Genomic DNA, 22,022 nt, shown 5'->3' on the forward strand with positions numbered 1-22,022 from the left:
ATAATCTGCTCTGTCATTATTACATTTCTAGTGTTTTTTACTTTTTAGTTGTCTTTTGTAGCAAATCCCAGTAAAGTCACAAACCTTTAATACCAAATCTCAAGTTAAGTCTCAAATCCTGAAGATTTATCTTAGTCTAGATAACAAATTAAGAGCTCAATGTTTTTACTTTCAAGACTCGAGGCAAATCCTCATTTTTGTGACTTAAATCTGAATTTAGTCTTAAATTCACAGCTCTGCCTGCAGTAAGTGTGTGTTAAACATGTTGATGTTGTAGGTGTTGTTTTATTCAACTGAATTAAATCCTAAATTGTTTGAAATATTTTGTCCACTGCTACATTTAGACACATGGAAGAGCGAACATAGTCGATGGAATCCAATGCAACAGCACAAATGTCATCCTAATGACTATGATAATAGAAACAAGCAGCTCCTGTTAAATATCTGGTTCACACAAGTTGTATTGGATTGCATTACGTAGTGTTAAGTATTCTTAGTACTAGTGGCATTGTTGTTATTACAATTTCACAAAGGTATGTTATGTACAGTACTAATTCTGACATATACGCTACAGTTTATACCCAATACATATTAAACCTTATGGTTCTACTTTCAGTTATCACATTTTCCCATTGCTATCTATAAAGGACTGTGTGTACCATGTCCAGATGTTTCTTTTTTTTTCCTGGCCACTCAGTGTAGAAAAGGAGAGGAGCCAGAAGACACATATGGCTAAGACTGGACTAAATGATGGAGAGAGAAATGCCACCATGATCTGGGCTGAGGAGGGGGACATATGGGCTGAGTGTGGCCACAGGGAACCTTTTTTCATCTGAGCCAATCAGGAGCAGAGTGGTTTCAGAGCCTTGAGCGTTTGTCCTATAGTGAGTGCTGCCTTCACTTGCTATCGGAAATCGGAAAATAAACGGCCAAAGGAACGTGGTTGGAACAGAAATGTATCATGGATCCCTCATGGTCACATAGGCTACTGTATTCTGAATGAATTTGGACTGTGTTTTAAATGTAAACCATGTAACATTTCCCACATATCTATTTCTATATTTACTATTTAAATCCCACCACTGCCACGGTGGTATTTGACTACGAGGTGAAGAAAGAAGACATGTTCCAGATTTTAAACTGAACGGGATTTTACTGTTTTACTTGAAGGCAGCACAGTTCCCAAGGAGAACCCCGCAAAAGAAAGAGGTAGTGGATCCGGGATCCTCCGGTAAAAAAAAAAAGATCCCTCAAACCAGCACGAGCTCGGGAAGGCCAGAGAATGAATGAACATCCAACCTGTGTGTGATTGTGTATCGGTGTCGTTACCGTCCGGACTGCACGGTTCCCGGTCTGTATCAGACCCTTCAGTCTGAGGAGCAGCTGCCTGACTTCTCTGATGGGATGGAGGGGAAAGCGTCCTGAAAGTAACTCTCTGAGTAAGTAGCCGAATGACACTTATTGTATTTTGTTGTGAAATCAAATGGCAGATAAAGATGTCTGGTAGATGAAGACAGTAATGTTGCTTTACTGTAGGCTACTCACATATTTGTAGGCTAATATGTACGCATGGATTTAAAGGCTCTCGTTTTCTCAGCTGACACCAGGGGAGCGCCATTAAATGCACCTTAAGTAGGGTGACACACACACAACACCAACTGTGTGTTTGTGGTCCTCAGCTGTGATTTTACACTGAAATCAGTCTTCATACACAGGCTACATTTAGCTTATAGCAGGCAAACTAGGGCTCTTTGACAATATCTGAATCCGCATGAATGGCTAATGAATGAATGATTGATTGAATGAATGACTTAATAATTGAATTGAATACATTGTATGTAAACACATGCAGGGAATTTGACAGGTGCTTTACTTTCAAAGTACATACACAAAATAGACTTTCATGTACATATACATAGGCGACATTGATTAGACATTTGCATGAAGTCAATATGCAATTTGTGTGGTCTGCAAATATCTTTGTTTTTCATCCTAAAGAGTTCTTGATTGGTTTATAATTTATTCTATTTAACAACAACTATATTGTGGTATATTTGTTTATAGAAGATGATATTTGGCATAGTATTGCCACTTTTATGGACCTTGCTGTGAGATATTTGGTTTTGAAGCTTGAGAATGAACTCTTGATCTCAACTTTTTGGACAAGAAGTCCTTGAAAGGATAAAAAATAAAAAATAAAAAATTGAAATTTCTACATTTACAGTTCCATAGTCTTCTCTACTGAGAAATATCATGTGGCATGGTTGAAAGCTCCTGAACAGCTGCTTAGTGGAACATGAGGTGGGATTATTTTGTCAACTTCACACTTGGTATTAAACGGGGGGAGAGAGCAGCAATGTATGTAGCAAGTATTTCTAACGCATTTTAATATTTTACTCTTTGTAAATGACTCACATGATTATTTCATTATCCATAATTGCTCTTGGTTAAATGTCTTGATCAACTTATCAAACAGTTGACTGACCAATCAGACCTAGTCTTGAATAATTGCTTTTGTAGTGCAAAGCTCCGGCTGCACCAGAAATGACATTGTGACTCCCACACTAAACATAATGCCATTACCTGGGTCAGATGAGGGAGACAGCTGCCAGGTTGAGCTCTCCTCACATTTGGGAATTGTCTTGACAGACTGATCACTGTCCTCAGTCTCCTATAACAGTGGTGTTTGTAGGTAAAAAACAAAACAAAACAAAAAACAAGCTCAGCTGTGGAGATTTCTGTTGGAAATGATTTCTACCCAAGACGGGAAAGTGTAAAATCATGCTGCAACTGAAATAAGACTGCATGTGTCTTTATTTTCTGTTCTCTTTAAGCAATGCCTTTTTCTACTGTAATTGAAATAGCACGGCTGAAGGCAGTGTAGTATTATTCCTTATATCCCTCAGGGAGTCCCTAGAGTCTCCTTTAGCACAACATTTTGGGGGATGACTGGGCTGCAGCAAGCAGGTGCACCCAATCCATGACTGGAAATGCCTCCAGGGCTGATGAGAGTGCTGGCTGACTTCCAGACTGTAATCAGATAATGTTAATGAATACGGTAAAAGTGTGTTATTTGCACAAGCAGCAGCTTCTTTGTTTTCCAGGAATGGAAAATACTGTCAAATGAACCTCAGGCTCGCTACACATAAATAATTGATGAAAACAGACTTAGTTGGGAGGTTTTTTCCCCCCAACATGAGGGTCACGTGACTGGAAAACCACTTGAATTGTCACAGGCGCTCTCACAAAGGCATTCCCCACAGGAAGTGTATTAGTGCACCTCAAAACTTATTTCTACTTAGCTTGCATAATGTTCAAGTTATATATTCGTTTAAGTAGAAATAATTGGCTTATAAGAAGAAGAATCTAATTCTTGACTAATGGATTAGTTTTGCTTGGAAACACTACGATCTGACCGTGTTCTCCATTATCTTCTTAATCATGTTTGAAAGGAACTCCGCCAAGGCCTACTCTGCTATTTGAAATGAACTCATCACTATGTAGGAATTTGATGCATTTAAAGATGGAATCTTACTATTTTCAGGGATATCTGGAAATTGCCATCTGTAGCTGCCGTTGAGGTCGTGTCCTCCGTACTGTTTCTCGGAATTTGGGGGTTTTAACATCCTGGATCGGGTTGGATCAACTATCCATAAATCATTCTCTTAGTAGTTGTTTAAAGTTCTTAGTAACTACTAGCTCGTTTCAAACTAGGGATTTGCTTAAACAGGTTGCACCATTAAAGTTAACGAAATGTCTTAGAGGTTTAAGCATTGTGTAAACCCAGAGTCAGTGGAGCATCACAAGCTGTACCCTAACTGATAAATACAATAGTTTTAGTTGGTTGAATCATATATTAAACTTAACTGCCAATATTTTGTAAATGTTGATATTGTTTCTTATCATTTCCTCCATCCTTGACGTTATGTTATCGGTTTGGTTTGTTTGTTGGTTTGTTTGTCCGTCAGCCGGATTTCAGAAATACTACTTGGCGTATTTTCCTAAAACTTGGTGAAGCACTTGGAAGCACGAGCCAAGAAAGAACCAATTAAAGTATGGAGCAAATACAATTTACATAATTCTTTTTTTTGCGAAGAGGCTGCATTCAGGTGGTTTTAGAATAATCTTAAAAATAATAGTAGTAGGAGAACACTGATGCTGATTTCATTTTCATTCATTTCTTCTTTTTTTTTTGATAGACAGAACATTTTGGCTCAGTATCACCCGAGTAGTATCATATCCCTGGCAACGTGGAGAGGGCTTTTAAATGCAGCCTTTAAATCGTCACTTACGGTGATAAAATTGACAGGGAAATTTCATTCCACAGTTGAAGAAAATGGAGCCAAAAACGGATAATCTTGTCTGGTAGAAATGCATAATGCAGAAGGAAATCAACTCGCTCTGAGGAGCTGTTTCTTTTACATTCTAACTGAACGTGACGGACTGACTAATGTTTAACTCAGAGGGTCTGAACTGTAAGGACTTAATCAGTTAGGAGATGTGATAAAAGGTCTAACAGTGGACCTGCAGACTCTAACAGCTTACTGTTAGCCGCATGCATGCACACACGCACGCACTGCTGTGTGTGTGGACACTTGCGACAGACATTGTAATGTAGTGGATTTGTTTTGGAGCAAGATCGGCTTGGCTAGTCAGAACATAATTACCTTTTATTAACTTACTGGATGAGGTCAGGTGTTTTTTTGGTCCATTGACTTCCAATTACTTGGATCTTAGGTTATAGTCATTACTGTTAATTAGAGGTTAAAGGTTATATGTCATTATGAGTGTTGTTTTTACACAGTATACACAAATACAGAATGAAACCACTTTATGACTACAGTGTAAACTTCAATATGAATACTGTTGTATGGATTTCTTTGAATGCTTTATTGCTGATATTAATAATCTAACTACATATCGATATTTTAACATACTGTATGTTCTTGCCGGACACTGCCCAACAAACTAATGCTAAAACACACAGCTAAGATAATCTTTAAGGTCTTTTAAGCCATTACCAAAAGACGAGTATGCCTCTCTGTTGTTGTTGTTTTTTTGGTGTGTCATGTTTAACATCCCGGACGCACAAAATGGTTAGTTAACAGGAGAACACAGCTCCTGGTTAGGTTCCTCCAGTGTTCATTGTTCAGGAGGTTTTTACTGGGAGCTAAATTATCTTTATCTCCCCCTCCAAAATAAATGGCCTCTGTGATTAAAACAGCAGTAAAACACTGAATATAGCCTTTTCTTGTTTCTCTGACGCTGTTTGTCGGACACCCTTGATGGGCTGCAAACGTTTGCTCAGCTGATTTCTCAGATAACTAAGGTCCAGATGTCTAACAACTAAAATTCTTCATTGGGTTAAAATATTTCGTTAAAAATTCACAAGTGATTTGGCCTAAATTTGCCATATTGTGATAAATGCAGTAACAATATCGGAGAATTATTCCTATTTATTTGACCAAAAAAAATCTTAACTCTAGGTCTACATCCTGCAACTGCATATCACAGTCTTTTTTTAGACAATGGAGTTTTTACTACATTGTAAGAATGGAACTTTGGTAACGTAAAAACTCCATTCACTAAAGAAGACTATATAATGTGGTTAAAAGCTCTGGGAAAAGGTAGTAAGTTGTGTTCACTTTTCAATGTCAAACTCTATCTAAGATCAGGAATAAACTTTCATGTTCAACATTCTTCTTCTGTGGTACTCGGCAATCTGTTTAGAATGCACCCCGTCACTCACCCACTGTAAGGCGGGGTGGGCTCCAGCACTCATGACCTTCCCCAGGATAAGACGGTATTGATAATGGGTGGATATTTTCAACCACATCCATCTTGTATAGTACAACCAGTTCCAGCTGTTTTTATTGACTTTTGTCCGCTGAGAATGCAAACCTCGTCTTGGCTTGAATCAATTAAACCTCAGACTTATCGGAAATGTGTTTTACATCTCACAGTGCAGCTTTTTTTTCTGTCTGTAATTACACCAGAGTGTAAATTGTAATTTCCCAATTGGGGATCAATAAAAAGTATAAATAAAAACATATATACATTTTCTACATAAAGGCAAATGAACATTTAAAAAAAGTATAAATCAGAATTGAGTCTAGACAAATTTATGTAAAAATCCTCTACTTTGCTCTTGATATCTGTCCAAAGGCACTCAGCCTCCATAGCCGTGATGAAAGGAATGCCACTTTGATTCAAGGCTGTAGTGATTACACTTGCATAAAATGTGGCCCAAATTTTTTACTCGCTGGAAAAGACATATTTGATGTTAAGGTTGTTGATAGCAAATACTTTGGAGATTTATCCAAGTCAGCAAGAATGAAGTACAAACAACATAATGATAATGTTGGGACAGTAAATCAACATCGAACCTTTTTACATTGAACCCGTTGTTCCCTGAGAACCTCCTTTTGTTCTTGTCTCCTGATACACTGGCACAAGCCCTAGTGTCCCGTCAGAACATCAGTCACAGCTGCATGCACAGCTGCGTGTGTGTGTGTCCCGTCCTCGCCCTTCTACCAAAAAAAACAAAACAATCAACATTGGTGGATGACAGTGTGGTATCCCGATTATGGAAAACCACTAATTACCGGTGGAGTAATTAAGAATCAGGCAGCTGGGGCAACAATAAACTGCTTCTGGGAGACTAACAAGAAATGCTGCTGCTGAAGGTGAAACTGTTAATTATGCCCTTTTACACTGCATTTACATACACTGTCAAAACATGGCTGCATGAGAGTTATTGTTTTTCCAGTTTTGAGTCATACAGTGCAGTTTGGATCACATAGAGCTGCTGTGTGTGTCTTTACGGGGAATTATTGGAATTGTTGGGTCTTGGTAAATTTAGAGAGTGTTGTCTAGACCTACTCTATCTGTAAAGTGTCTTGAGAGAACTCTTGTTATGATTTGATACTATAAATAAAATTGAACATTGAATTGAATTTACTGAGTGAATAGTGAAGGCTGGAGTGAAAAAGAAAACTGTGTTTTAAGAGGCAGAGTGGAGAGCAGGAAGGTCACTTGATAAAATGCTAATGCAAGTGCTTAACATCTATGCTCTGTCAGCTTTACAAGGCTGGCTGGCCTGGTTGGCAGAGAGATCTCTTCAAATAAACAGACATACAGTACAGATCTCTTTCTCTCTCTCTCTCTCTCTCTCTCTCTCTCTCACACACACTCACACTCACACCCACATCCAGTATGTAGAAATAAACTACTACTTTGAAGGGCATGGATGGTGTATCGGATACCTCTACAAACAAAAACAGACCATTAGTTTCTCAACCTTGAAGCTGATTTGCCTCGCAGGGTTGCTTGATATGCAGACAGAGTCACCAGAAATTTCAAAGCTTCAGTAGTTTGATATGTGGTTCATATAATTAGTTTGGAATATGTCCTGACGGCAAACAATATACTCTCAGAAACTCCAGATTTGGCATCTTATAATCAAATGATACAATTCCTGTCAAGCAGTGGCGGAAACCAGCTACAGTAAAATACTAGTCACACATTTACACACATTTAGTACTATAATATATAACAATGTTTATCTGAAAATGCTTTATAATGTAATGCATTTACATATTTTGAATGCATATTGACTTAAGTTTTTCCCTGTTGTATTGTATTTTATTGTATTGTATTGTATACCATTTCATATGATGTGATAGATTCACATGTGAATTTCACTTATGATTACATCACATTCACATGTGGTTTTAAGACATTTCACTAGTAATATACCTAATTATATGAAAACACTAATTCCTCATGCTTCTTTTACGGAAACTAATATATATAAAAGTTCCTAAAATTGAGATAATTTATTATATTGTTACTCGATTGAGATTCAGTAACAAATCCTAGTAAAACTGTGTTCTTCATTAAATTTTCCAATATCTTCAACATTTCCATGAGAGAAAGTTTCATTTTTAGTGTTTTACTTGCTAACAGCATTCACTTCTAATCTCTGTGTGCTCCCTGAGAGGTGTAACCTTCTCTAATGTGACTTCATCCCATAATAATATTATGTGGATTAGCCTGCATAATCCCTTTTTAGATTCATTAGTCTGCCGGTATTTGCACACAGCAATACAAAACCTGCAATTGTGGCTTGTGATTACAGCTGGGCAATATGGAGAAAATCAAATATCACAATATTGTTGACCAAATATGACAATGTTGATATGGCGGCGATATTGTACAGTAGAGTTGACTACTGGTGCTTTGACAAAAAATTAACACAATGAGATTTTTGATAAATAATCACCAATAAGGTGGTTATAATCACTGCGTGGGTAAAGGCAAAAATTAACACAGCTAGTAAGTCTGGTAAGTTCAGAAAAGGAACTAACCTTACTGTAATGCAGCCTTTAACACCAGAAACAGACAACTGTTGTGTCATATCACGATATTACGATTTTTAAAATGTAAGACGATATCTAGCCTCATAAATCGATGTTAATATAATATCAATATATTGCCCAGCACTACTTGTGATCAGTAACGTAATGGTCAATTAAAAGGCAGGCTTAAAGTAAAGTGGAACCCCCGGTATTCAGTCTAAAAATGTGAGTAAACTGTTTCTAATTTGACCTGACGTGTTTACAGCTTGCTACATCCCTAACACCTCTATCACCTGGAAACCTGGCTTACAGTTCTGATGTGTTAAGTGACTGTAATGCAGGTTTCCAAGTCAGACAAAAGATGGTAGGCTCTTACTCTAAAGTCACCTCAGCAAGCCACAGCAGTTCCCTGTTAGTGCAGTGCATTTTTTGAAAGCACAACCTCGCTGTGGCAAGTAAAAGCTCTCTCAGTGCGTGACCTCTCCACTTATCATCTGGTGTAACCATGAGTGAAGCTGCAGACAGGGCTCCAGCTGTGCTCACTCCCCGTCCACATCCAACCTTTTCCTTCACCTTCGCTAACAACCCTTCTGCACCATTTTACTCACCGCTTTTTTCTCTACACTACATGTTCTAATGTTCCTGTCAGTTCGAACTCTGTCCAAACGTTAATTTATCTCGTTTCCATTCATTGCCTCTTCTCCCCCCCCCCCCCCCCCCCCCCCCCACAAAAGATGAAAAAAGTAGACTCAGCTGAAGCTAAAGTGAGCAGATTCCCCATTAAGTGTTTCCATTACGAGTGGTGCAGAGACACAACTGTAGAGTCATTGGGTGTGTCCGCCTTGATTATACATTACAAACAGCACATGGTGGGATGCCAGAGAGGTATCTTTGTAGTGTTATTGTTGCTGCATTAGGGACTACCTATAGACATAGTGGGGTGGGGAACTGAAGGGGATAGCTTGAAGTGAACTCCTTCTCACTAGGGTTGGGTGATATGACAATGGATGCTGTAAGACAATAGAATGTCAGCTGGTAGAGATTCTGCTGTGTGGTTTATACACAGTTACATCTTTAACATTTCTATTTGTTTTAGTCAATTTTGGACAATGTTGCAAATCAATGAGCATGACTGCTTTATGGCAATACTACAGTTAGGCGATATTTGTATCAATTTGATGAAGTACCTTGATTTGTTAGGTATCGCTAGATTAGTTGAAAAATTTTAAGAAACACACACACACACACACACAACAGTCTTGTTTAATCTATCCATCTGTACATCTAAAGGGATGCTCAATTAAGTTTCTTGAATATTTATGAAAGATATTGCTATGTTAAATTACATCTTTTTCATCAAGAATCAAGCAGCACCATGTTACCATAGGACGGCGCCAACTTTTAAGGGATGATTTTCACTTTGTCTGTAGCTGCACTTTAAAACCCCATTCCTTATTTTGTATCATAGTTACAGTAACCTAACCACTTCAACACAGACAAAAGTACAGGAATGTTGTAAAAACTATGACACATTCCCATTTCTGTAATAATAAAAATCACCTGGCAGGATCATGTTGTAAAGCATTCAGGATCTCACACTGTGACTAGCTCTACTAATACAATTTGATGTTATCAATTGGTCTGATCTGTTCTTTATGAAACTACAACACAGCAAGTTATCTGATGGACACAACTGTATCAATGGCACTTTCTAAATTTCTTCTGACAACAAAAAACACATACCAACTGCCTCTCAATGGCTAGGCCTAAAGTAATTAACCATTAAAGCCTATTCCACAAAATAAAACAAAAATAGCATTCTGACTGAGTGGATTTTTGCCCTGGAGCATTTTTCCTAAAGCACCAGAAATGAACACGTCACATTGTTCTCTGGTTGTCCATCCATACAGTGAAGACAGTGGCATTTTACCGGCAAAATACATTTCTCTCAGAGCAGATTGCTCTGTGCGTGCATGCGTATGTGATGTGAAGCCAGATGCAGAAGGTTAATGAGACTGAAAGCTGATGTGCTGCTCTACCTTACAGCTTGAAGATGGCTTCTGCTTGTTTGTTGGTATGTGTACATGTTTTTATGTCCACAACCTTCCTAGGGACTATTAGGATTCCGTTTAGAGCCCATTTTCACCAGTATGGAGGACTATCCTTAAAGCAGCTGATTTGGCGTGTTGAGTTAAGAGGTTGGTAATAGTTGATCAGCAGATTGCCAAAGGAAACTGTCTGTTTGGAGAGGCTGGAGACGCTGAGCTGGCTCTCAGTGGGCCTGCTTTGCCTTTAGCGATTTGGTTGCCAAAATATGGATTAATCTATTTATCTGTACATCCTCCCCCCTCTGTTTGTCTTCTATGCTGTCTCTCACCTACATCATGGGCTGAAATAGAAAAAATGCTGCTCTATTACAAAAATATGTTTTTATTAATAATAATTATGCATTTTATTCATATTTCGCTTTTTGCAACACTCAACAACTCAGAGACTATAAAGTTATCACAGAGTCTCATTTTTGGCGTAAAGTTTTTGAAACACAACTCTGATCTCATGTAAATGAAGGAGGCTGTATTTTTTTTTAAATTTAAAACAATTGCTTTGTAGCATGGCTGCCTTCTGTGCAGTGTAACCTCCTTTGCTTAAAAAAAGAAACTATCTTTTCAGATAAGGCACTTTTGGTTCATTTAAAACAGCTTTTCACACAGTGTATTCACTACTTTCTGTCTATGTTTAACATTAGAAGCTTCTTTTTATGGCACCAGCTTCATTGGTGGCTGTGCCTTTTCATCCAGAGATAGCCCAAGGTCTCCTCTAATAGCTTTTTCCATGTGCCGTTATTCAAAGTGCAGCAACATTGGACCTCTTACCATGGAACCTTTTGGTTATGTCACCAACATCATTGAATAATGTTTAACTCCTTAGCACAACTGTGTTTGATGCAGACATGGAACTCATCCTCATGCAGAATGATTGCCTCTGGTACCTCACAACGCTACCCTTATGCTTTCATTCTGCACAGTGCAGTGTCAATGAGATTCAAAAAACCTTGTCTGAATATTCTGCATTATACAACCTCATAGCCAGCCCTCTCTATTCATGTGTTAATGCTGAAATACACAAAAGCTTCCTACTGTTACTATGAAGATTGGTTGAATTTTGATGGCTGTGTTTCTATTTCCGCCTCCCACGCATCAGTCTTTTAAAGCTGTCACATCTTAGGAAAAGAAGAGTAACGTTGATCTGTGCTTTTTAGAGGCCAGTCTTGCCTTGATTAAAAGTGATCCAGCCAATGTTCCCAGTACACTCTGTCCATTGCACCATCTGCAGATATGTTGCGCAGGGGCATCGATGTGTCCACAACCCTGTGTTTACTGTATCTACTGAGGCAGTTAATTTAGGCTGAATATTAAGAGAGGCGTCAATTACGTAGATGAATGAAGCCCAGTCGTGTTTGTGCAGAGCAGGAGATTTACTAGGCAATTTCATGTTTGGCTCATACTTGTTCAGATGCATGCTGGTACCTCTTGGCACTGTACTGTTATGTAGCATTATCAGATGTAGTTAAGAGCTGTTTAACATGGTAAAGAAAGTGAACCTTTTTCAGTTTAGTGTATATTTGTGGCGATAATGGTTATAAACACGATGATATTAGCCACCAGCAGCATAATCCTGCCGCACTAACCAGATCTGTGGTGTCATCTGGAGGAGAGCAATCGAGGCAGGCTGATGAAAAAGGCATGTACCTAGAAGATGTACAAGTGATCCAGCTTTGAGCAGGACTGTATGGTACACTGTGCAGACGGATATTTCGACAGGAAAATTGGATTTTAAGGCTACCCATTAGGAGGGCTGGGTTCATTTAATATACTGTGCAGCTGCAAGCATGCTGATTATGATAGCAGCCTCCCCTCTGCACACAGGGCTTTAAATCGGCTGATACTGGGCTCAGAAGGGAGCATGTGAATGCACATACTGTACGCTCACCTACTCATCCCCAAACACATCGGAAAATATACTGTAGGTCATAGAGATTTCTTTATGAAACATTTTACATGTTAATGCCAGTTTAATATGATTCTGCAGTCACCCTTTTTTCATATCAGACCTTTAAAGAGCGGATGGAGAAAGAAAAAGTGAATAAGGTTTGTGGGTGATGGTGATGATTACGTGTGGCACTGTTTATCATTCATTTCCCCTTTTCCAGTGAGGTAACCAGTTCTAGTGCAGTGTCTGGTCTGATCAATAAAAGCACAAATACACTGCTGGTATATTTGGCTGACTCTGAGGTTGGCAGATCATTACAATGTATTAGGCTGCACACAACACCCCAGTACAAAACACTGCCGTGTTTTAGTGTGAAAATGTTGGACTTTCAGAGGGTCTTGCTTTGTGTATTGGTATTTTTGTCAGTAGTGCTGAAACCATGAGTCAATTACTTAATTTATTGATCAGCAGAAAATTAACTGACAGTTATGGTAATCATTAAGTTGTTTGTTGATTAATTGATAACACAAATAATCTTAGATGTTAGTATATCTAGCATATATGGCCAGGGATGTGGGTTGCACACACACACACACACGTCAGGAGTAAATGAAGCAGCAGTTTCTGCAGAGGAATATGGGGCACCTCCCCTGACACTTACTGTCTCTCCAGTACTTTGGGTCAAAGTGTGTTAGTGTTCACACAAATATCCTTCTCTAAGAACAGAGTGTGTTTAGTACCTAGAATCACAAAACAGGAGTCTACAGCCATGCTAACATCTCTTTGGGGTTGTACTTAGACACAGAGGTGTACAGTACAGCCTCACATTTGCATATAGCTTGGAGCTAAGAACACAAAAAAGAGCCAAGGCTGATGGCAAGGTCATTGGTTTTGCAGGTATGCGATCACAAAATTTGACTACATGAAGAGTCAAACCATCAGCAAAGGGATTTTAATTCATCTCGATCGAAAGATGAATGTTTTTTTATACAATTTCATGCTAATCCATCCAATAACAAAACCACAAATGCCAATCTCATAGTGGCACAAGAGAAATTCTCAGAGAACCACCAAAAGTCGTAAGGATTCACCGCCTGGGAACTATGAATGTCTGTCCAAATCTTCATTACAATGCATCCAATAGTTTCTAAGATATATTCAGAATCAAAATGGTGGACCGGCCGACCAACCGTCATTGCGATTCCTAGGAATATGTATCTGGTGTGGCTAAACGTGGAATAGAATAAGTAATAGATTTTGATCACTCACTAACACTTAAGTTAATAGACCTTCTTTAGTTCAATGAAATAAAACAACAGAAAACGTACCACAAAAACCACAAAATATGAAATCAACAAGTAATTACTGGAGAGCTGTAGACTGCAGGCCAACATTGTTACACCTACCCTTCTCGCCGTTAAAATTAACTGGAGTACAGAATAGGCAAATCTAAATTAAAGTCTTAATAATGTCCCCTTTTACTGAATACATCATTGTCCTAACTCTTTTAATCATTGACGTCCCTTTAACATTATACTGTGTCTTTCTAATGGCAAAGTCTTAGGTGCTATTAGGTTGTAATTGATTTAGTGCTTTTAATATTGCTTGGGCAATGTTACTATCAAGATGGTTACATTTTAACGCCTTTTAATGTAATAAACAAGCATATGCAAGCTTGCAAAAGTTAGGTCTGTTAATACTTGTTTGAATACCTCTATGTCACGGGTGATGTACAGATAACGGAATAGTACAGAACATACATCTCACTCAGTATGTGTACACCAATATTCCACTATTGTTCTGTACATGTCAATATTCCGATTTTGATAAAGGTCATGTAAACGGAATATTCCGGTTGGATATTCAGAGTAACATCTTTTCCCAAAATAACATTTTCCGATCAAGACATGTGGGATATTCCTGTATTATTTGGGTTCTAGAGGCATTATTTGGACATGTATACAGCACATTCAGAATATGCATCTCAATCAGGGATTTCACTGCGGGCTTATGTTCAGCTTTGTGCGTTGCTATGGTTTCTGTACACAAACCAACCAGCCAACAGTTTGCAAGGCTGGAGACACGATAAGAAGGAGCAACACGAGCGGCTGGATAGATCAGTTTGTAGAGCGACCATATAAAGAGGTTTGCTCCTCTACGCGGCGGGCCCGGGTTTGACCCCGACCTGTGGCCCTTAGCTGCATGTCATTGCCCCTCTCTCTCCCCTTTTTATATCTTCAGCTGTCCTGTCAAAAATAAAGGCTGAAAATGTCCAAAAATATCTTAAAAAAAAGAAAGTAAAGAAACAGCTACTTTTAAACATTATTGAATTGAAGACTTGGATTTCCACAGGTTTTTATATATCAAACAAACATCACTACGCCAACCTTTTCAAGAAACTGGTTGAAGGAATGAAAGAGGGACGCTGTGTTTGCACAGTCCAACAAGTCCGCTGCAAAAAAACATGCATGTAAACATAGTCATTGTTACAAAACTTACTCTTACTACTAACTTACTACTCAATGCACTACTTTATGCCAGTTGACAAAGGTAAACGGTTTAAATATACTGTAGTTTAGTGTGTCGAGCTTGTGGCTGCTAAATGTGTGCCACTGTGATCCTTTGTGCATTGTGCCCTTCGTCAACCTCGATCCAGTCACCCATCACTCTATTGATTTTCAAACATCAAAAGGCCGCGCTGTGCCCCACAATGACCCTGTGGTTGCCAAGCAATCAAGCGCCAGATAAACACATTGGCAAAGGACAAATTTTACAACGTCCTGTGTTTAACACGCTCCCCCCTTCGATGTGTGAACACTTCCCATCTTGCCAAGGGGGTCAACAACAATGCATTGTTCCTCCCCAGGAGAGCTAACAGTTACAGCCATTGTGTAGCAGTGAGGTCTGCATGATATGAACACACTGCCTGTGCACACTCTATTAAGTTTTCTCAGTGTGGGTGTCATAATATGGACAAATGACACGACTGAAGCCTGTCTTGTCTTTACTTCCTGCTGTGTGTGTTGGTCCAGGTGAACTCTACGGTGCAGAAGTATGCTTCATGCTTTCGGGGTCCCAGGGTGACTTACTCATCACTAAAAGCTGGCTCACCCTCTCACATTTTCTCCCCTTCTCCTCCCCTGGAAGCAGTGCTAAATTTAGACAACAAAATAGTTTGGCAAGTTGTTATTGAGTTTGAACCCCACAAATGTCTCTCTCTGTCTGTTTCTCTCTCTCTCTCTCTCTCACGTTGTGTCTTGCTCCATCTACTTTTCTCCGTAAAGGCTGGTCCGTGAGTCACCCGCGAGCACCTTATGAATTATTGAAATGGTAGAGCCCTCATGAATTATCTAACCGAGTTTCAGGGCAGCTCAGTGGATACATCTCATCTCGAACCCTTGGTGTCAGTACCACATAGACCTCAGTGTTTGTCTGATAATAGAGCAGGGCCAACTCAAACACACACACACACACACACACACACACACACACACACACACACACACCTTGTGACTCCTGTTTATCACCTAAGCCACACCTGAAGTCATTTTGCCACCATGTGCAGTCATTGCAAAATTCAAATGGTTATAAATAAATATAAAAGTGGATTTCAACACGGTCAGTTTGGCAGTAATTACATACTGTATACAGTGTATTCATATACTTCTCCGTAATCACTCAGACCTCCACCTCCCTCCTCTGATTAATGCCCTCCTGCATTTGGCGTATTGATGTGTGATGGAGCTGCTAAATATTGGAGAAAGGCATTTAAAGCCTTGAACGTTGAAGTGTGTTCCTGTTGCTGGCAGGTTGTCTTGTTATGCAGAAAAGCAGGTGACTACAGAACACTGCATTGACCACTGATAATGGCTTTACCAACACTCTGACAACACTCTCTAGAAAGGGAAATCAGGTATATTGTTGTAAGTACATGGAGAGCAACAAAAAACAGTGTCAAATTCCTATGGTAATGTGTGGGTTTACATTAGAGCTGCTACAATCAATCAATTATTTGATTAGTTGTCAACTGTTTAAATTAATCACCAACTGTTTTGATAATTGATTAATCTGTTTGAGTTCTTTTCTATGAAATCAGACTGAAAATTCTCTGATTCCAGCTTCTTACATTTAAATATCTTTTTAGTTTCTTCACTTCTCTATGACAGTAAACTGGGTATCTTTGAGTTTCACCATTGACGCCATCTAACATTTTATAGACCAAACAACTAATGAATTGTTCAAGAAAATAATTGACATATAAATTAACAATGAAAAGTATTTGTCAGCCACACATACTGTCATTACTGCACACTACTGTCATTACTGCACACAGCAACAAGGCAAGTATATGTCCCCAAAGCACAGCCTGAGCATCTTCTGTGACGCTGTTACATAATGTTCACGCCTTGTGTTTGATACATAGCCTGTTAAAATTGTTCATTCTTACGACACTTGTTCCTCCCACTTAGCAGATATTTGGGATTTGCATATTAATGGGGAAAATTGGATTTTATTGAGATGACCGCTGATAATTCATATTGAACCCCCCCTTGGTGTTAGGTGGAGACAGTTTTCATAATTCATGGTAGGCGAGAAAACATATTGATTGATGTCAATCATGTTCTTATCGGAGCACTAGCCCGTACGTAACCTGCTCAGCTGGCGAAGGTTATTAATGAGCCTGCTTTACGGACCTCACAGGGCAGGAGCAACTCCGATCATCCGGGTAATTTTATGAATGAAGTTGAACTTTTTTGGCTTCTTGTGCCTATAAGCGACTCTCACAGGAAGGAATGGGCGGATTTGACAGTTTTTCTTTGTCGCTTTGGTACATTTCTCGAATTATTTGTAATATTTACAAACCTGTAAGTCTTTTTCTCAGAACAATTATTACAGACAACACCACCCAATGGAGGATCTGCAATAGCCTGTAACTTGCTCAAAATCTCTAGTCCATTCCTCAAAAGTAAACCTTTATGTCAGTGAACATGTCAATGCCATCAGGAGGTTAAGTCCTTGTGTCATTGTAAAAAATTGTACTTTAGGTATGAGTACACTATGGCTACATTTTTGGATGACAATGATTTAAAATGCACAAGACTGCACCTTTTTCTGTATGGCATATATACATTTTAACAGTACAAAGTCACATATTACTTTATTTGACATTAGGATTGTAAGAGATTGGACAGGATTCACATTTCTGCTTCTATTTTTCTTTTTTTATTACAGTGTCATTGCAATTCAGAAAGAATACCACAAAACTATGTGCTGCTTGCCAATTGAAAGTTCATTAGGTGCGGCTCCAAGCTACTTTACATAGAGGTTGATCATTGATCGATGTTTCACGCAATCCCCTTGATTAATAGAGGTCAAGATTCACCTGAGAGCAATTAATCAATTCTGGACCAAGTACTTACAAAACAATCTGTAAGAACAATTAAAATGTATTGTATGGAAAACTTATTTGACCGATTATGACAATGAGTTCAACAATTTTGCATTTAAAAACATATTTAATGAACTGAGACAATTCGACTGACATCCAGTACATTAAAATATGAGCAACAAGACATAAGCAATTGATTATGAAAAAAAAAACACAGTTTGCATGGATGTACAAAAAGCAATTGCTATTTGACCTAAACAATGATAAATTAATTATCTTGTGCACAAGTGACTAGATTGTGTGAAGGGCAAACAAGCAGTTTTGAGTGTCAATTGTGATCTGAAAAATGTAAAAATTAGAAAAAATGTCAAATGTACTTAGTTCTGCATTTCTGCTGCTTTCATTATTCTTTTAAAACACAAAAAATTGCTTGTTGAATCTAAAACATATGAAAGGAAATAATTTCTAATATTCTTTTATTGAACAAATTGACCATTGAATTGAATAAAAAAAGGCACCATTAAAAAAAGTGGCATTTAGTTTATTTGATGTACATTTTTCTGCTGATATTTCTCTCAAGTAACACAAAAAATCCGTGTCTTCACAATATGTTGCAGCCTTTCACCATTTGTATATTGCGGCAGTTGAAATTGTAACAGGGATATAAAAAGAAACAGAAAAAAACACATATTGTGCAGCCCTAACATACATTAAAGCATGCACACATGTTCTCGGTGAAACCTTAAAATACAAATATGGACGTAAAATTAGCATTGAAGGTTTTTTTCCAGGTTAAATATCAGGTGTTTTACTGAGAACTCTGGGCTGTGGTGGATTACTTTGTATCCAGGACACAGTGTTAACACCTGTATGTTATCCAGGTTGTGGTCTGAAAGCGCAGCTGTCACTTTATTCTGACTGAAGAGAATGACAAGAAGAAGAATTCAGGATTTCAAGTGTCGAAGTGTGACATCAGCACCTGCCCGCACTTTGCTCCGTGTCTGTGTCCGCAACAGAAAGCAGATCACTACTCAACAACGACAGCCGCTTTCTGGTTTCCGTGCCAACCACAAGGGCTGTTCATGTTGGAGCATGCTCAGTTTGGCTCTGTTGCCTGTAACAATAGCCAGTGAGAGGGCTCACTCACACACACACACACACACACACACACACACACACACACACACACACACACACACACACACACACACACACACACACACACACTCTCTCTCACAATCTACTCCAGCTCGCTGTGGGAGCGAGACAGAGAGGAGAAGCTGCCTGCTGCGCTGCGGAGCCTATAAATGCACACTGACCAACAAACACACTCTTTCATTTACAAAGGTGAGTACACAAACCTGCAAATAGTACATGGAATTTCCTGGCTTTTATTTCCTTGTGGTGAGGAGTTTGTAGCATCAGTAGCTTCGCCTCTCTGAAGGAAAGAGCTGCAGAGTGGAGACAGTTGTTGCCGGTGGAAAAACTAGAGATAAAGAGGAAGCATGTGCTCTGCTTTGTGAGTGACAGGACTGCGTGCGTTCTCTCTTTTTTGAAATCATTGTATCATCAGCTCCATTGTGCTCAAATCCCCCCCTGTTCTAACTAGGGGGCTACATTTTTCTTGTCTTATTACGAATGCAGGTTTATTCTGCTCAATCGGAGGTATAGTAGTTGACAAAGAAGGGATCGCTCAATAATTAATGTAGCCTTGTATGGAGGAAAGTCAGGAGATGACAGCAGGTGTAATGTGATGCTTTGCATGGACACAGATAGCTCTTTTAGGCTCTTTTGACAACACAGCTCAGTTTTACAACCTTCTGTTTGCTTATCCAGAACCTCATTTTGCATATAAAGCATCACTTAAGCCTGTTATACGTACATTCACTTAACGTGCAGGTGTAGCTCAATAGGTGAAAGTGTCTCCTAGAAGGGGAAAAGAAAAGGATGAATATATTCAACCTGGTCTAGCTGCTCAGTCTTCTCTCAAAATGTTATATGAGCTGCAGGTAGTGGGTAATGTGAGCTTTTCCCCATGTCTGGCTGACCCTCTGAAGACTGCGTTTGCATTAGGGGTGGTCAGCGTGAATAATATCTTTGATATTATCCTGTGCTCATGCCCCATTTCTCTCTTAGAGGCTCATTTAGAGATCCACACAGAGAGAGGGAGAGAGTCACCGCCCACATCCCACAAGATTAATTGTTGTGGCTGATCAATTCCTCGTTGGTGGATTGTGTATTCCTCCGCTGCCGGCAAGCCCCTTGTGTTTGTGCTTGTGTGTGCTATTGGGTGCTCACAGAGCAGCATGACTATCAACTAGGTCTGTGGACTCGAATGTAAATAAGGGGTGCACCCGGGGCTGGGTGAAATGGTTTGAATCAATACCATGAAATACGATCATTTTCACTTAAGATGTATGGCTATATAGCAAATGTAATAAAAAATCCATGTGATGTTCCCTTAAATAAGATAGTATTTACTGTTACTCATTACATTGAAAAAAAACCTCTTGTGCCAGAAGAACCTTTTTTTTAACTCACTTTATTTATTTTAAACTACAATTTGATCCTTACTTTAAACCCTTGTACAATAAAACAATAACAGGCATTACTTTACTTGAATTCCCATATTTCACATTTATAAGCATAAACTTTTCAAACATGGTTTGTCTCTAACAGTTGTTTGTTTACACATCTGGTGCACAATGAGCAGGGATATTTCTAGGGAGTCATTGTTTGTGTTCACCTGACAAATGCAAGTCAAAAATCCACTCACATCGTGTATCTGGCTTTGTAGCTGTTAAATGCTCTAAATACTGGATGTTCCCCAGTCTGTCTGCTGTTTAGTGCTGAGCAGACAGTGTGCAGTTTATTTATGAGAGCTTGTTTGAGGAAAACTGCTGCCTGCTGCTGATGAGAGTTGAGACTGAACCAAACAGCGAATGTTGTGGTCTGCAGAGCTCCAGAGTTGGTTAGATAATTATACTTTATATCTCTGTGGGTTCATCACTAAGAGGGAGTTCACATTTGACTTATTGTTTATATAAATATATTGATCACTGGAGTTTTAAATGCTTAATTGTTTCTGTTCAGATTGTTGTCTGCTTAATTTTCTGTTAATCTTAATTTTTCAGTAAACAATTAATCAACTCATTGTTAATTTCTAGTATAAACTACAAACAGTTTGCTCCTGTCTACTTGAGTCACCTGTCTAGTAGGAGGAAGACAATGCCGCCCTACGCTCGCTGCAATCTGGCCAATAAGACACAAGAGGAGGGTACACAAGGAGTGATGGAGAGAAAAGCCAGTAGGAACAGAAAATAGAGAGTTGTAGAGTGATAGATGGTAGACAGGGAGAGTGAGAGGGAGGTACTCTTTCACCCTGTGGGAAATTGGAAAATAAATTGAGTTGACACAAGCAGGTTTGCATGGCGATGTTGATGCCGGAGAGTGGGAGGGAAGAGGTTTGGACTCGGGGCTTAGATGGTTCACGCGAGGCTAATCCTCTCTGTACCCACCGGTTAGGACCACCAAATGGCTTCCTGGGGTTTGTGATTAGGATTTTCCATCTGTCATTGATCAAAAGATAAAGTCCAGTGTGGATGGCACTTCAGCAGCCTTTGTGTCTAACTAAATTGGCACTTCGGTTTGTCCTTTGGTATATTTTAGTCAAAATGAGTGACAGGAATTCTTCTAGCAACAATTTGTTCACTCTGTCGAAGGATTTCAGCTGGTATTGGAGTATCTAGTGGGAGCATCCTCTATATGGTGTTGGGCAGAAGATAAAGTGGCACCCAGTGTGGGTTGTAAAGTTTGATTTTTAGAGCGTAGAGTGTTATGATGGCTCAGAGCAGACAGATGGACAGTGTGTGAGCAATGTCAGACTTCACTAATAAAAGTGACAGCTTCTCTCCTTAATCTTCTTGTTATTTATATTTTCTTTGTCATTGCTGTCTTCTTCTCCTTCCACTCTGTGTTAGCTAGATTTTGGAGAGGTTAAGGACAGACTGGTTTTAGTTGTGGCTTTGACCACTCAGTATCAAAAACTGTATAGAAGTACTTAAAGTTAGTCAGATTAGTTTTGTCCTTTAATTATTTCTTGATCACATAGTTTCTGATTTAAATCAAATTGCTATATTTAATGAAATTGCTGCTGCTGTTTAGACAATTCACTCTTTGGCTTAGGTTAAAAGGGAAAAAAGGGGAGAAAAACTCCGAAATCTATCACTCAATAAGAATGTTGACTGGACAATGTTGTGAAACCCTGATTACAACGTTTTGAT

The 22,022-nt window shown here is 39.0% G+C and overlaps 1 protein-coding gene across 3 annotated transcripts in view; it reads left to right on the plus strand.

Moving 5' to 3' along the window:
* The first annotated feature begins 1,177 nt into the window (after positions 1-1,177).
* The window catches only part of si:dkey-91i10.2 (uncharacterized protein LOC555224 homolog), a 54,398-nt gene continuing 33,553 nt past the window's right edge, over positions 1,178-22,022 (plus strand). For 2 of the 3 annotated variants that reach the window (XM_034885675.1, XM_034885677.1), the window contains exon 1: positions 1,178-1,439. The gene's annotated coding sequence lies outside the window, so the exon portion shown is untranslated. Of the gene's footprint in view, positions 1,440-18,959; positions 19,087-22,022 lie in introns of those variants that run through there. The other variant, XM_034885676.1, reaches the window with a different exon arrangement.

The sequence above is a fragment of the Etheostoma cragini genome, chromosome 11 (genome assembly GCF_013103735.1).
Source record: "Etheostoma cragini isolate CJK2018 chromosome 11, CSU_Ecrag_1.0, whole genome shotgun sequence".
Classification (NCBI taxonomy): domain Eukaryota; kingdom Metazoa; phylum Chordata; class Actinopteri; order Perciformes; family Percidae; genus Etheostoma; species Etheostoma cragini.